Source organism: Gossypium hirsutum, chromosome D05 (genome assembly GCF_007990345.1).
Source record: "Gossypium hirsutum isolate 1008001.06 chromosome D05, Gossypium_hirsutum_v2.1, whole genome shotgun sequence".
Lineage (NCBI taxonomy): Eukaryota > Viridiplantae > Streptophyta > Magnoliopsida > Malvales > Malvaceae > Gossypium > Gossypium hirsutum.
Window position 1 is genome coordinate 36,671,162 of NC_053441.1, and position 15,813 is coordinate 36,686,974.

At 35.4% G+C, this 15,813-nt stretch overlaps 1 non-coding gene across 1 annotated transcript; it reads right to left on the reverse strand.

Annotated features, from left to right (window-relative positions):
• Positions 1–3,710: 3,710 nt before the first annotated feature.
• On the reverse strand, positions 3,711–3,816 carry LOC121218009 (small nucleolar RNA R71). Its single transcript, XR_005914282.1, has one exon. It is a non-coding gene; the product is annotated as a small nucleolar RNA R71 (small nucleolar RNA).
• Positions 3,817–15,813: the final 11,997 nt, after the last annotated feature.

Below are 15,813 nucleotides of genomic sequence, written 5' to 3' on the forward strand. Positions count from 1 at the left end.
AATAGGTCCACAAGGTCACAGTGTGATACACAGCCTGGCGACATAACTGTGTGACCCTTCTATACACGGCATCAGTCTTCCACACGGTTTTGCAACACAGTTGTGTGCTTCAACCCCACATGGCCTTAGCCTATCACATGGCCTGGCCACACAGCTATATGACCCTTGTTTTATGTTTTTACCCCACTCTTATGTTAAGTTTCAAATTAGTCCTTGCTTAGTTCTGAATTTTTTTTAGAGCACTGTAGGCTTGATTTAAGCTCTTTTTGTATGAATAACATGTTTAACTGAATGTTTAAGATTTGAAGCATGATTAGATTGATTTTCAAATTAAATTCACATGTTCTTGTTCTGTTGTTTACTGTAGCATCTTGTAATCCAATTTCGGCAACAGAGACTGGTGAGGGGTATTACAAAGGGTGTGTTGCCCCTACTCTAGTTGGAGTACAATTGCATTTTCTATTTAAATAATATTATTTATGAAGGGCTTATTTAACAAGGACTCTTGTGCTTCCCTCTATAATTATAGAGCATTGATTAACCTAAAAACACATTTTATACATGATTGATACATTGTTATCTCTGCCAGAAAGTAGTGGTAATTTATTTACTGAGAGTAAATTATATTTTTTGATAATTATGAGTTTTACTGGATTATAGAGAGAGAATTTACTTTTCTACTGAAAGTAAACAAATCCTTTATTTTCTATGTTTTTGGTTTGTGTTGCTCGAGGTAACATTCGACGTGATTCGTGGTATGAGGATAGCAGAGAAGGCCATTTGGTTGAAAGACATGATTGACTTGAGTCCGTCTTGCACAAAACACAAGTTTAATTCTGATTTGGGAATTATTACTCTAAATATCACAAAAGGTTTGGTTTTAAGAATTTTTTTTAAACTTTTGTTGCACCAATAATAACCATTTTCTTAATCGATTTTCAACAACCATCAAATCAACTAGTAACTCAATCCCTCGAAGACTAGACAACGAAACACCCTCAACAAACTGGAACACTCCAACCACTAATCACACCTTTAGCAATATAGAAATGTGTAGAAGAAAGATCTACCAATGCATGAGTAGGAATAGTGAATAACAAAAAATATACCTATGGCTATGTCAATAGCTTCAGCATTAGCTTAAGCATGCGCAACATAAGTACAAGTAAGAGCTCTAGCCTCAAACCCAACTGTTGTATAAGAATGAATGACTCTTTTTTGAAGACCATTACCAGCACCCGCACCACCTCATGAGGAACCACGAACACAATGTGCAGGTGCAAATCTCTCAAACTAAATTGATCTATTACTAGTTATACGAGGATACTTTCTAGCAAAGTGCTCTATTGAACAACATTAGATACAGACACTCATTTTTCTTTAGCATTCCTTATCGCGTCTAAGACCATAATAATCGTACTTCGAAACTCTAAAAACCTGGGATGCTCCACTCGAATTGGCCACTAACTTCTGATGAGACTATACTCCCTTAGAGGGGAATCCGAATAGTGTAGACCATCTAGATTCTCTAAAACCACTATCTCATTTCGACATTGGTTGTGAAATAGTACCTTCGACCCTCTTTCCTTGACTATGACTCACATTCGTTTTCTTCTCTAGCCTAAAAGCTTGCTGCACCATCTTGACCCTCTTGGCAAATTCAGGGAATTCCCCTACGCGATATGCCACCAACTAAACCTATATCTCATCTTTTAGTTTACAAAGGAAACAACTGTAACTCTCAACTTTTGTAGGAATCAAATGAACTCCTACTTGTAGTATGCAATCAATAAACCTAATAAGTGATAAAAGTAACATATTTTAATCCCGTTCTTGATGCGTTTTTGGATGATTATTCATGCAAAATGGTGAATTTTATGCTCCTAATCCTTTGATTTCACGTTTCTAAACTTAGGAGAGCATTTGGGAGCAAAATGAGTGAAAAATGAGTGAAAATTAGACAAATAAACCAGATTTCAGGAGCCACATGGGCTAGGCCTTCCCACACGGGTTGGACACATTGCCGTGTGCCAGACCGTGTCGATTTCAGAACTTGCATCCCAAACACGCGGAAAAATGCAATTTTTAGGCTTTCTAAGCCTTCTAAAGTCTATAAATACCAAAAATAAGAAGAGAAAAGGGAGAGCATTAGAGAATATTGAAGAAACAACTCGAAGAACACCATTGGAGCCAACTCTAGAGTAGATTTCCATCAAGATTGAAGACCTCCTTTTAATTTATTTTGAAGTTTTTATGAGTTTCTTTATTTCTTGCGGTCATTCTGTCTTTAAGATGTTTTTATTCACAATTATGAACTCATTCCCTAGATACCTAAGGAAGATGAACCCTAAATACTTGATTCTTGTTCTCAGTTATGTGTGCTTATCTCTTGTTTTAATATTTCTTGGATATTAATTCATGTTTATTGTGCTTAAATCAGATGAGGAGATGTCCTTGTTTAAGAGTAGAGCTAGCATAATTGAGTGGAGCTACATGCAATCCTAGAAATAGGATGACATAGATCTACTAAACTAGAGTCAAATCTGTTATGAGAATTCAAAGATCGATTTAATGCAACAATAGGGGTTTTAATTAGAAAGAAATTTCAATTAGTCAACCTAGAGTCAGTTGCTCTTACTCTTGAAAGAGAATTAGTATAATTTAGGGATTTCTACGGATCAAGATACCAAGTGAATAAATATTTTAATTTAGATTCATAATGATAGATGAAGTCTACGTGGATTGTTTCCTAGGTATTGCTTCTCTCATTGGTTATTATTCATTTATTTTCCTGATTTATTCTCTGTTGAGTTCTTTAGTTAAATTAATTTAGTACTCTAATTTTTTGCCTAAATAATAGGAAAATGGTAATTACTAATACTTTTAGTCCTCGTGGATACGATATATTTACTCATCGTAGCTATACTATTTAGTGATAGGTGCACTTGCCTTTGTTGTATTTTTAGTTAGTAACGTGACACACATCAAGTTTTTGGCATCATTTCTGAGGACTAAAATATTAGGAAAACTTTATTTCTATTAATTTAGCCATTTTTTATTTTATTTTATTTTATTTTTATATTTTTGATTTAATTTAATTTTTACACTTTAATTTTTCTTTTGTTTGCTTCTTGCAAGATCTTTTGGTTTATGACTAGAGGAAACTCGTCAGGACCATTGCTTTTTGACAGTGAGATTGAAATTACTACTCGCAGAAATCATAGAGATGTTAGAGAAGCAAGGTAGAGTCAACATAATATAGTAGATGAGCAAGAGAACAACAATATTACTAAGGAGATGGGAGATAATCAGAATATTTAGCTACCTCCTATAGATCCTGTTCCTCGTACTATGTACGATTATGCCAAGCCCACTTTGGTTAGGGCCGAATCGAGTATTTTGAGACTTGCCATTACTGCGAACAATTTTGAGCTGAAACCGGACATAATTCAGATGGTACAAAAATACGTTCAATTTGATGGTTTGCAAGATGAAGATCTCAATACTCATCTAGCTAATTTTTAGAGATTTGCGACACTTTCAAGATTAATGGTGCCACTAATGACACCATTCGCTTACGGTTGTTCCCATTCTCATTGAGGAATAAGGCAAAATAGTGGTTAAACTCTTTACTACGAGGTTTCCTCACTACATGGGCTCAAATGACTGAGAATTTTCTTCTGAAGTATTTCCCACCAACTAAAGCAACTAAGTTGAGGAATGATATTTCTTTCTTTGCCCAGATCAATTTAGAGACATTTTATGATGCATGGAGAGAGAAAAAGACTTATTGAGAAGGTGCCCTCATCATAGGTTACCTTTGAGGTTACCTTTGGGGTTACAAGTTCAAACTTTCTACAATGGTTTGAATCCTTCAACTAAGCAATTAATTGATGTAGTAGCTGGTGGAGCACCGAATAATAAAACACCTGAGGCAACTTATAAGTTTATAGATGAAATGACACGGAATAATTATCAATGGCAAGTCATGAAGACAAAATTGATCAAAGTAACCGGTATTTTTAATCTAGATGTCGTCACCATGTTATCAAACCAAGTAGAAGCATTGAATCAGAAAATTGATGTTTTATATTTTTCTACGTAGGTGAACCTGGTGATGCAATGTGATACAAATGGAGGTGGAATGACTAATTCAGAATGTTTACCCTTCGGTTCTAGCACAAAGAATGAGCAAGTCAATTATATGGGTAATAATTCTAGGCCTCAAAATAACCTTTATAGTAAAAACTATAATGCAAGTTGGAGGAACCATCCCAATTTTTCTTAGGGTGGTTAAGGAAATTAGAGAACACAACCCCCTTCAGGCTTTCAACAACCTTATCAGTAAGAGAAGAAGCCGAACCATGAGGAGATGTTGGTAAAATTTATCTCGGTATCAGAAACTCATTTTCAAAACACTACAAAAGCACTAAAAAATCAGCAATCATTAATTCAAGGGCTCAAAAATCAAATAGGACAGCTTCCTAAATTAGTTTCAGAAATACCGCAAGGTAGCTTGCCTAGTAATACTGAAACTAACCCAAGGGAGCAATTTCATGCAATTACTGTTCGAGACGTGGAAGGGTTAGTTGAATCTGAACAGAAACCGAGGCAAGAGATGTGGTGAACAATGATGAGGTTGAGGAAGATAAAAAAAGAGCAAAAGTCGGTTGTCAGAGAATACAAACCTCAAGTTCCATATCCTAACGTGTTGAAGAGAGACCACACAAATGAACAATATGGTAAATTTCTTAAGCACCTAAAAAAATTACACATTAACTTACTATTTGTTGAAGCTCTTTCACAGATGCCTAATTACGTCAGATCCTTAAAGGAGTTGTAAAGAAAAAAGAGGAAGTTAGACGACTCATCGACTATGGAGCTCAATATAGTTTGCTCGGTCATTCTCCAAAATAAACTACCCAACAAACTTAAAGATCCAAGCAGTTTTACGATTCATTATCTCATTGGTAGTCTAAATGTTAAAAATTCTTTGGCTAATTTAGGGGCTAGTATTAATGTCATGCCTTATAAAATGTTTAAACAACTTGGTATTGGGAAACCCAAACACATTAGGATGAGTATTCAATTAGCGGGTAGAACTATTAGATATCCTAAGGGTATTATTGAGGATGTACTTGTGAAAATTGATAAATTCATATTCCCCATTGACTTTATTGTGTTAGAAATGGATGAGGACAGTGAGGTACCTTTGATCTTAGGTCGACCCTTTTTACCTACTGCTAGGATTATTATTAATGTTGGTACAGGTGAACTTGTGCTTTGTGTAGGTGACGAAAAGATTACTCTCCAAGCACGCGATTTTATGAGAGTCTTTAGTGAGCGAGATGATATTAAACACTTTGTTAATGTTAGAAACGATGTGGCTCTACTTTCTTTGCAAGAAATCCCTTCTGAAAACTTGGTGTTGGAGCCATGTTTCAGGCAAGGTGACAAAAACAGAATAACATATGAAGATGGAATGGTACACCTCGATGAACTAGACGAATGGCGAATGCATGCTGAGGAGAAACCAAGAGAACACGATGAAGACACAAAGCGATTCCATGATATGCGTGTGATGAGAATGAACCAATATAATGTTGGGGACAAAATACTGCTAGAGAAATAAGATCCATGAATTTCCCCTTTGGAGTTTGAGTCAAACGGATAGAACCCATTTACAGCACTGAACATCTTCCCCTACAGTACAATCGAGGTAACACATTCTGATTCAACACTTTTAAGGTAAATAGTCCTTGACTCAAACCTTATCTTGGTGTAAAAATTGATAACGAGGAAGAGGAGCTTAGGTTCTGAGAACCACCATAACCATGTGCACACAAGGTAAAGTCAAACTTAGACTCTAAATAAGCGCTTCTCGGAAGGTAACCCGAGTGTTTATATTTTATTAATTCTTTTAATTTTATTGCATGTTAATTTTAATTTAATTTAATTTAATTTAATTTAATTTTAAAAAAATTGAACCACAGGGCCTAGACACATCTATATGCCAATTCAAACAATTAACTCAATCTCATAAGCACATAAAAGATTACGTAAGGTACAAAGCATTTCTACCTTGAAACAGTTTAATCAATATAATATTGTAAGTTATGCAAGGCTAATGTATCGTTAGATACTGTTGCTAATTTAATCCTCAACTACCTTAGATTGTAACATCCCAAACTCGGCCTAGACGTGATGGCCGAATCTGGCGTGTCACATTGAAGTGTCGTTTGCAAATTTGTCTTGTTGGAAAAGAAACGTTTCTAAGCTTAAAACCTCTTTAGTATTATTTAACAATCATCTAGTTAAAATGTTTGCCTTATTATCTGCTACTGTTATAATAGTTGTTTTTAAAACGTGGAAGTATTTGAAAACTCCAATCGTTTAAAGTTCATGACTTTGAAAACAGTTATTATTTTGAAAATTCGTCTTCCCTAAACTAGAAATTTAAAGTAAATAAGCAACAGCCCAATTAAAAACTTAAACAAACTTAAAAGGCCCTTATTACATGAAAAAACCCAACACAAACTTTAAATTTAAATAAAACCTAGTTATAAACAGCTGTAGTAGTGTGGCCACCTCCGAGTCCCTCACAGCACCAAATCGCCTATGGCTGAGGATTTTCTGTAAGAAAATAAAAGAATGTGTGAGTTTATGAAAACTCAGTGTGTAATCCCCTATCAGTCATTTAGTAAACAGCATGCAGTAACAGTCTGGGCTTGAGCCCTATTCAGTGACAGTACAGTGTGGGCCTTAGCTCAATATAGTAATAGTGTGGGCCTTAGCCCAATACAGTAACAGTGTGGGCCTTAGCCCAATACAGAATCAGTGTGGGCCTTAGCCCAATACAGTAACAGTGTAGTGCAATAATGCAACCCATCCAAATCCAGCCAACACACCACTCCGTACCACCAACACACCATGTGGGGATAAAATCGACCCACCCAGCCAACACACCAATATCGCAGCAAAGCTGCCAGTAATTGCATCGCAGCAGAGCTGCCAGTATCAAGATCGTAGCAAAGCTGCCAGTAACAGTATATATGTGGCAAAGCCACCGGTAGGTCCACAGTCGTCTTGGGCGACCCGTGCGACCTTAACAGTACAGTACACTTCCTCCGAATATAACAACCCAACCCCATGCAACATGTCGTGACATAATATCATACGTGTATACAAAATGTCATGCTCAATCATAGTCATACATATCATAGAGCAAATCAGTCATACATAACATAAGGCCATTACAGTCATTTTATCTCCTAGGGGTGTAACAGTCATTTTACCCTATAGGGTTATTTCAGTCATTTTACCCTATAAGGGCATTTCGATCATTTTACCCTATGGGGGTATTTTGGTTATTTTACCCTATGGGGATATTTCGTTCATTTTACCCTATGGGGGTATTTCGGTCATTTTACCCTATGGGGGTATTCAGTCATTTTATCCTATGGGGGTATTTCAGTCATTTTCATCTATTGGGGGTAAAATAATCATTTTATCCTTTAGGGGTATTTTGGTTATTTTACCTATTTTGAGGTCTCGATGTAGATATCGACCTCTCGAAAGGTCCGTAGTTGCCTCGTGTAAGGCTTACAAGCCCATTGAGCCCACACAGCCCATCTTGGCCCAACGTGGCCCATTTCGGCCTAAGCCCATGAGAATGCTCATGGCAGCCTCTACAGTCAAGCACCATGTTTCGTGGGATCCGATTACCCCACGAGCATTCGTATGCTCATGTGGCCTCGAACGCTGTCATTTCCGGCTTTTTGATTTTTATCGATTTACAGTTAAGGGGGTGTGATTACACACACTTCTCGGCATTTCACCGATATCGTTTATAGAGTGTTGTTACACACCTAATGCAGTTTGATGCCGAAACACTCCCGAGACCAGCAGAACCTAAATTTGATCAATTTAAACTCCAATCAGTCACTCAATTAACACCTACTCGCAACCCTAGCGAGACGAGCAACCTTTAACAACAACAAAAGTCCTTACCTTCAACTAAACATTGGTGATTCCACACACGACGACTCCTTTAGGCAAGAACTTCAGTTACTTAATCTTCTCCTAACACAAGACAACCCCTTTAGTAACGATTACCATAACCTAAATTTCAATCACGTTAACTAAACTTACTAGAACACACACTAAGAACACCAACAGCAATCGAGCCACACCGAACCAAAATATGTCAAAGACGAAAGAGAGCAAAAGAGAAAGGAAAATCAGCAAAAAGAAATTCGGCAGGGTATTGGGAGAATTGAAACGTCTAAAATTTTGGAAAAAAACTGAAAAAGAATTGAAAATAAAATAAAAATTCCAATTCATAACCCCCAAATCCCTTAATTTTCTACTATTATCACTCCACAACAACCTCCCAAAATCCCAATATTCTCTCCTCAAATCTCTCAAAATATCCATCCTCAATTCTCTCTATGACCAGTTCAAACTCTATTTAGCAGTATTTCAATCCAACTCCACTACCTACACAGCTCAAGCAGCAAAATAAATACTCCATTGCGCAACTTAGGACTTGAACCTCAGACCTCACAGTTACACCACACGCCACCTTGCCATTAGACCACAAACTATTTTTTCTCATATTTTAACCACAATAATTTAAGAACCTACTATCTAGATCCAAGGATTTTATTCACTTAAAATAAAAATTTTGCATAAGCCAAGGCTTGAACCCCTGACTTCTCAAACACTTCCAAACACTCCTAAATCACTTAACCACTGAAGCAGACATTCCTTTATGTCACTTCCTTGCACAACTAAGTATTTATGTGCAGTTCCTAACAGTTCCCTTACTTAAAACCTATTTCTTCTAGGCCCAAAATTTGGGGTGTTACATAGATGATTAAACATGCACTGAGTAAGTATCATGTCAATTAATTACAATTTCAATCCGTTTAAATAATTAATTCATTAGTTACCTTACAATTGTAATGCAAGAATAACTCAGTCATGGTTTTACTTAATCAAACATCTTACCGAGGCCTAAAACAACACAAAAACAATTTTAATAACTCAAGTAGATGAAATACAATCAACCTAACATGAATTAAATTTAATCCATATTAATTAAATTAAACATATAAGCATCACAAATATTCATAGACATGTTCATAATAGCAACAATAAAATTAAAAGGGTAAGGAACAAGAATCAAATCTGGTGTTTCTCCAAGGCTTGACTAGTTTGCTCCATTCCTCTTTCTCCGTTTGTTCTTGTTGTACCGAGGCTTCCATGACCACTTGAATGCTGCTCCAAATGGTGGTTGAAGGACTCTTTTTCAAGAGGTTAAATCAGCAAAAGAATGGGGAAGGAAATGAAGAACAATCAAGAGAGAAAAGTGAGAGAAAAGTGAGAGAAAAGTGAAGAATGGATGGTTTTGAGATGTGTTTGAAGTGAGCATCCAAGGGGGTATTTATAAGTTGAGAAGGCTAATAAAAATAGCCAAAATCATCAGCCAAAGACTTCCCCCATGGCCGGCCACACATTTGGCATGTTTGAAGATTTCAAACATGTTATTTTTAGGTAGGGGCAAATCTTGAAAGGCATGAATAGTAGAGGGGCTTGAACGCAAATTGAATGAGTCTTCAAGGGAAATTTTGCAAGCCTATAATCAGCCAAACAAGCTGATTGATTCAACATATGGGATAGTTTTGGCTTGCCTAGTGCTCAATTGGATCGATTTTCTCGGTTCAGCTCAAATGGGTCCCTTTTCATAATTAATGAACAATAATTTATTTAACCCAAATTAAATTGGATTAAAATTAAATTTAATTATATTATGAATTAATACACATAATTTGGACCTTCTTAGGCTAAAAATTAAATTCGCCTTGATGCTTCAAAATTGCTTCTCGGTTTTGTGCTTCCAACAGTGTCTGTCGAGCCATTTTTCGCCTTTTGTGTGAATCTGTCGAAAATTATCAAAATTAATCAAAATTTATTATAAAATTAAGTAAAACTCAACATGTTAATAATTTAAGTACAATTTAATTATTTTATAATAATTATATATTTTTCGACAAGAATTTTACCGAAACTACATGAATTTGAGTTAAAAAGGGCATGAAAAAGTGTGTATATTTTCGTGTTTCCACACCCCCAAACTTAATTCATTTCTCGTCCCGAGTATTGCACAAATTTGAAAAGAATTTCTCAGAAACACATTTGAAAAATGCCTTAAGAACAATATTCTTCCCAAAATTATGATTTTAGTATACTTATGCTAAAGAACAAGAAATTTGATATTTATGTTACTTAAGTATACATATCATTCAAATTAATGTCAACTATTATTATGATAGCAAAAATATACTAAATGCTTTCTAAGAAAGACATGTTAAATCCTACCAATTTGATTTTATTCCCTTATTCAAGATTAAGCTGCAATCATTAAGTTTAACTTATGCCTTCATATGTTGGACATAGTAATTTCTCTCCACTAATGTAGGTAGCATAAAAAATTGAATCAATAGGTCTTTAAAAAGGTTGTAACGTGGCTAGGCTAGGGGTAGGTAAAAGATAGATAAATTTAGGCAAAAAACCTAAGACTCAACTTGAATTGGACCTTCAGAATAATTACCTTCAATACACCAACTTACTTTGCTTCCACATGCTCTTTTGCACATCTATTTTCTTTCAAGTACATATGCTCTTCTTCTTTTTTTACTTTTTTTTCACGAGCATTTTTTTGTATGTACTACAATTTTTTTGAGCATTTGATACTTCTTTCCAACTCCCCCAAACTTATTTTCAAAGAACATTCTGAATAGTACTGAGTCTAGTGTTTGGGACAATTTAAAGATAATTAAGAGAAAAGTGATGGCTAAATATTGCAATGGTCCAAATAAAATTAGGCTATATAGTCTCAAAGTTAGGTTTCAAGGGATGGAAATTCTTCAAGGTTGGCTTGAAAGGCTCAAACGGTCTAAACAAAAGTTGCCTAAATCATTTTCAACATTCCATGCTTCCTAGGAATTCGTCTCAAGAAACTACTAAGTCAATTCTAGAGACTTCAACTTTTATGCATGCCTAACTTTCCTAAGGAACTAAAAATTTTATGGTATTATTTGCATGCTTTATTAAAAAAACATTTATGTCATAATTCAGCTAACATAACAATTATTGAAATAATCGAACTTTATTTATACTAAAGTTTAGCATACTTAACAAAATTTGAAATTTTTGAACAAAATATATCCTAATCATAATTAAAAGAAAATTTTATTCTAAGAGTAAATAATTTTACTTTTTTGGTCCCCCCTACTTAAATGAACAATGTCCTCATTGTTAAAAGTGAATAGATACTATACACCAAGTAGGATTCTAGAACAGAGGAGGTGAGTCAATTTGACTGCTTAAGTACCAAGCTCTCTCTAGATCCAATCCTAGACATGTATATATGTATTGCCACACTTTGTACTTTGCAACTTGTTCATTTTTATTTATGATTTCCACCTCTTATTTTATTACGCGAAAATAAAAATTCTTAATAAAATCTAGTCATAAAATATTAAATAACCTAAGAATGGAAATAAAATAAAGTCAAGATCCTCCATTTTTTATTTATTTGTAGATCCCTCCGAATTCGACTCATCTTTTGCTCCATTGTCTTTGTTTTTGCATGAATCGCTTCGCTCCCTCTTTAATAGTGGACTCCATGGTTCAAATATGAAATCTAGAAACTCAGGCACAAAAATAAATGGGTAATTGAATATTTTCGTAAGAGCGCTTCTCATTGAGTCATCCCGTATTTTTGAATATCTCCAGTAAGCTTGTTGCTGCCACTGCATATGTTGCATTATTTCCATCAACTTTGACAGCTCATCTCGAAGATCTGAGCGAGGTGATTGAGTCTTAAACATTGAAGTTGTGATGTCAGGTTCGATTACTGGTTCTATTGGTTCTGCCTTATCAGGGAATTTACCTGACTGCATTGGTTTGATCTCTATGGGATCTCCTTCTTCTTCTTCAGGATCCTCGCTTTTTTCAACTCATTGCTGTAGAACAGAGTCTCTATCTATTCGATAGTGGTCCCAATCCATGATTGTGCCCTGGCTATAACTTGTCTTATTTACATTTGCAAGAATTTTAGCTTTCAAGCACAAAATTGTTATCGTAAAGGGAAAGTATGCTGGGCTAGAACATCTAGTGGCACAATTCCGCATTTCTCTTAGGATGATTTTTCCCACATCAATGGTCTTTCCAATTAAAATCGAGTATAATAAGACCATTCTTTCTAATGAAATTGTAGTCCCACGTGAAATAGGCATAACACTAAATCGAATAAAGTAGAACCATACCTTCGCTAGTTGTGTCAACTATTCTCTGCAACAAGTGTGAATTCCTTGCTTTGACATAGTCCACTTAGAACCTGGAACTGTAAGTTCCTCGAGAATTTCTTACAGATTTTTAGACTCAGTATTTCTCATCAAGGAAGAATATTCATCGTCGTCGAAATTAGGTAATTCAAAGAATTCATTAATAGCGTTTGAGGTTATTGGTACCTTGATTCCTCGAATGGAAACTTTTGTTAATTCATTTGAGGTCAAATTTGCATAAAATTCATGAACTAACTCCTTATCTGCACTGGGTCTTTTCTCACAAAATAACTCCCAATTGAGAGTTTCAGCAATTTGTCAAATGCACGCCATGAAATCAATATAGTTGCTTTCTTTCATCGTAAAGCATTTGTCTAGGTGCATCTGCTGATTCTTGAAAATGCTTTCGTATCTTGCTTTGGTTTCTTTACAGTGGAATTTTTTTTTAATTCATCAATTTAGGCAGAGGCACGAGTTCTTTTGCGAGGCATGATTAACCTAATCATAAGAAAGAACAAATATTTTCTCAAAAATTTAATTAGTATAAAATATTAATAATTCAGTAAGTTGGAAAATTAAATAATTAAATAAAATTAAAATTTAGGAGAAAAATTTTTCTTAACACCTTTATATATAAATTAAGAACTCAATGAAAATACATATCTATCAAAATAGGTTGATTTAGGGATGATTGGAGGGTTATTGGCTAAATATAGGGTAAAAGTGTTGTGCAAGGGTGCGCACGGCACAAGGAAGGTATGGCAGCAGCGCGCCTTAGCGTGAGCAAATGCACAGGTCGTAGGAAGGCAGCACTACCGAGCGAGCAGCAGGACTGGTGAACGCGGGCTGGAGTTGGGGACGAAACAATGCACCGGAGCAGGGCGTGCAAGGCAGTAGTGGCGCGCGATGGAGGCAGGTGCGTGTCGCAGTAGCAGCATGCGGGGTGAGTTGCTAGCCAGGTGCGTCAAGTGTGTGGGCTACTAGCCGAATAGGGCTGCTGGGCGGTGCTATTGCTGGTGGTTTTGGATGCTAGGATTGATGATGGAACGGGTGAATGAAGGTTAGTTTGATGAGTGATGAATGATGGAGAAGGTTGGTGGAATTTATAGGAAAAAGGGTAGGAGTTTAATTAGAATTCTTAGAACAATTTAATAGGTAAAATGTTCTAAGTTCTAATTCTACACAAAGTTAACAACAATTAATAATTAATATAATGCATATTAAATTATTATTTGCTATTAATTTATTGAAATAAAAACTATTAATTAAAATATGATCAAATTTAAACTAATCCTAATTCTATATAAAGTTGATAATAATTAATATATATTATCATAAATATAATTATATACTAGTTATTATCATATTATTTATTAAATCAAATTAAAAACATTTATTCTGGATGTAAAGAGCAATCAAATTTTGAAAATAATTCAATTAAGTACGTAAACTTAAAGAAAATTAGAAAATTGAGTTGCAATTAAAAGGATCAAAATTGACCTTGTTATTTGAAAAACTAAAAACCTATTTTGCCATTTAGGAAATAATTTCTCAGAAGATTATATCAAAATCAATTCCTAGGAAAGATTGGAGGGGTTACAAGCAGTTCCACTTAAATTCCAATATCCTAGACAGAATTTATTTAAACCTACTAATCCTGAAAATATACCTAAATCATTTATTTAAAGAGAAAAATAAGAAAAATTAAATATCTGATAAAATGAACGAGATTTGATCTCGTTCAATTTTATCCCCCCAGTAATGTTTTAAGCGCTAAGCATTGACTCAAAAATTACCTCCCTTAGTTTGAAATTCGACAACTCCGTATGGATAAACTTGGTGAATCATAAATGGACTGGACCAATGTGATTTTAACTTACCTGGAAAGAACTTTAATCTGGAATTGAATAACAAGACTTGCTGACCTACTTCAAATTCTCGAACTCAAATGTGATTGTAATGCCATCTCTTAAGTCTTTCCTTGAGTAATTTGGCATTCTCGTATGAGAACATTCGGAACTCTTCTAACTCGTTGAGTTAGAGCATCCATTTCTCTTTAGCAAGCTTAAGATCTAAGTTGAGTTGTTGAAGAGCTTAGTAAGCTTTGTGTTCTAACTCCAAGGGCAGATGATAGGCTTTCCCAAAGACCAACCTATAGGGTGACATCCCTAAAGGTGTCTTTTATGTTGTCCTGTAGGCCCATAAAGCATCATCCAACCTTTTGGACCAATCTCGTCGATTCGGGCAAACTATCTTCTTGAGTATACCTTTGATCTCTTTGTTTGCCAATTCAGCTTGCCCATTCATTTGCAGATGGTAAGTTGTGGCAACCTTGTGCTTTACTCCATGTTTGTCGAGTAACCATTACAACCATTTGTTCACAAAATGGGACCTTTCATCACTAATGATAGCTCTCGGGGTTCCAAACCTTGTGAACACATACTTCTGCAAAAACTTCATCACAACCTTAGCATCATTCGTCGAATATGCCTCGGCCTTAACCCACTTAGACACGTAGTCTACTACTACCAATATGTACATGTGACCAAAATATGGAGGGAAAGGACCGAGAAAGTTAATACACCAAACATCAAATAATTCTACCTTAATGATGTTTGTTCAAGACATCTCATTTTCGTTAACATCAATCACAGCTCCTTACGTAAACATACGCATCTTTGAATAGTGTTGGCCAAAAGAATCTGGCTTGCAATACTTTAGCCACAGTACTATACCTCCGAAGTGTCCCCCGCTTGGAGCTAAGTGGCAATGATATAGAATCTTATGTACTTCACTTTCTGCCACGCATCTCCTGATCATTTGATCTACACACTTTTTAAACAAGTATAGTTCTTCCCAGAAATAGTACTTCACATCGTGAAGAAACTTTTTCTTTTAATGATACGTCTTATCAATCAGAATCAAACCACAAGCTAAATAGTTAGCAATATCAGCAAACCAAGGAGTATTATGGACATGGTTTACCTTTAATATGTGTTTATCTAGGAATGTCTCCTAAATGGGTATAAATGGAGAATTCCTTTCTTGCAGCTCCAATCTGGACAAGTGGTCTGCTACTTGGTTTTCTACCCCTTTTCGATCTTGAATTTCTAGATCAAACTCTTGGAGTAGAAGTACCCATCAGATCAATCTCAGCTTAGCGTCTTTCTTGGCAAGTAAATACTTGATTGTCGAATGGTTCGTATAAACAGTCACTTTGGTACCTATAAGATAAGATTGAAACTTGTCAAAAGTAAACACAATAGCAAGTAACACTTTCTCTATTACCGTATAATTCAATTGAGCTCCTGTTAGAGTCCGACTTGCATAGTAGATGGGATAAAAAAAATTTATTCCTTCACTGGCCCATGACAGCTCCTATCACGAAGTCACTTGCGTCACACATCAATTCAAATGGAAATTCCCACTCTAGTGTGAAGATTATGGGTGCCAAAACTAA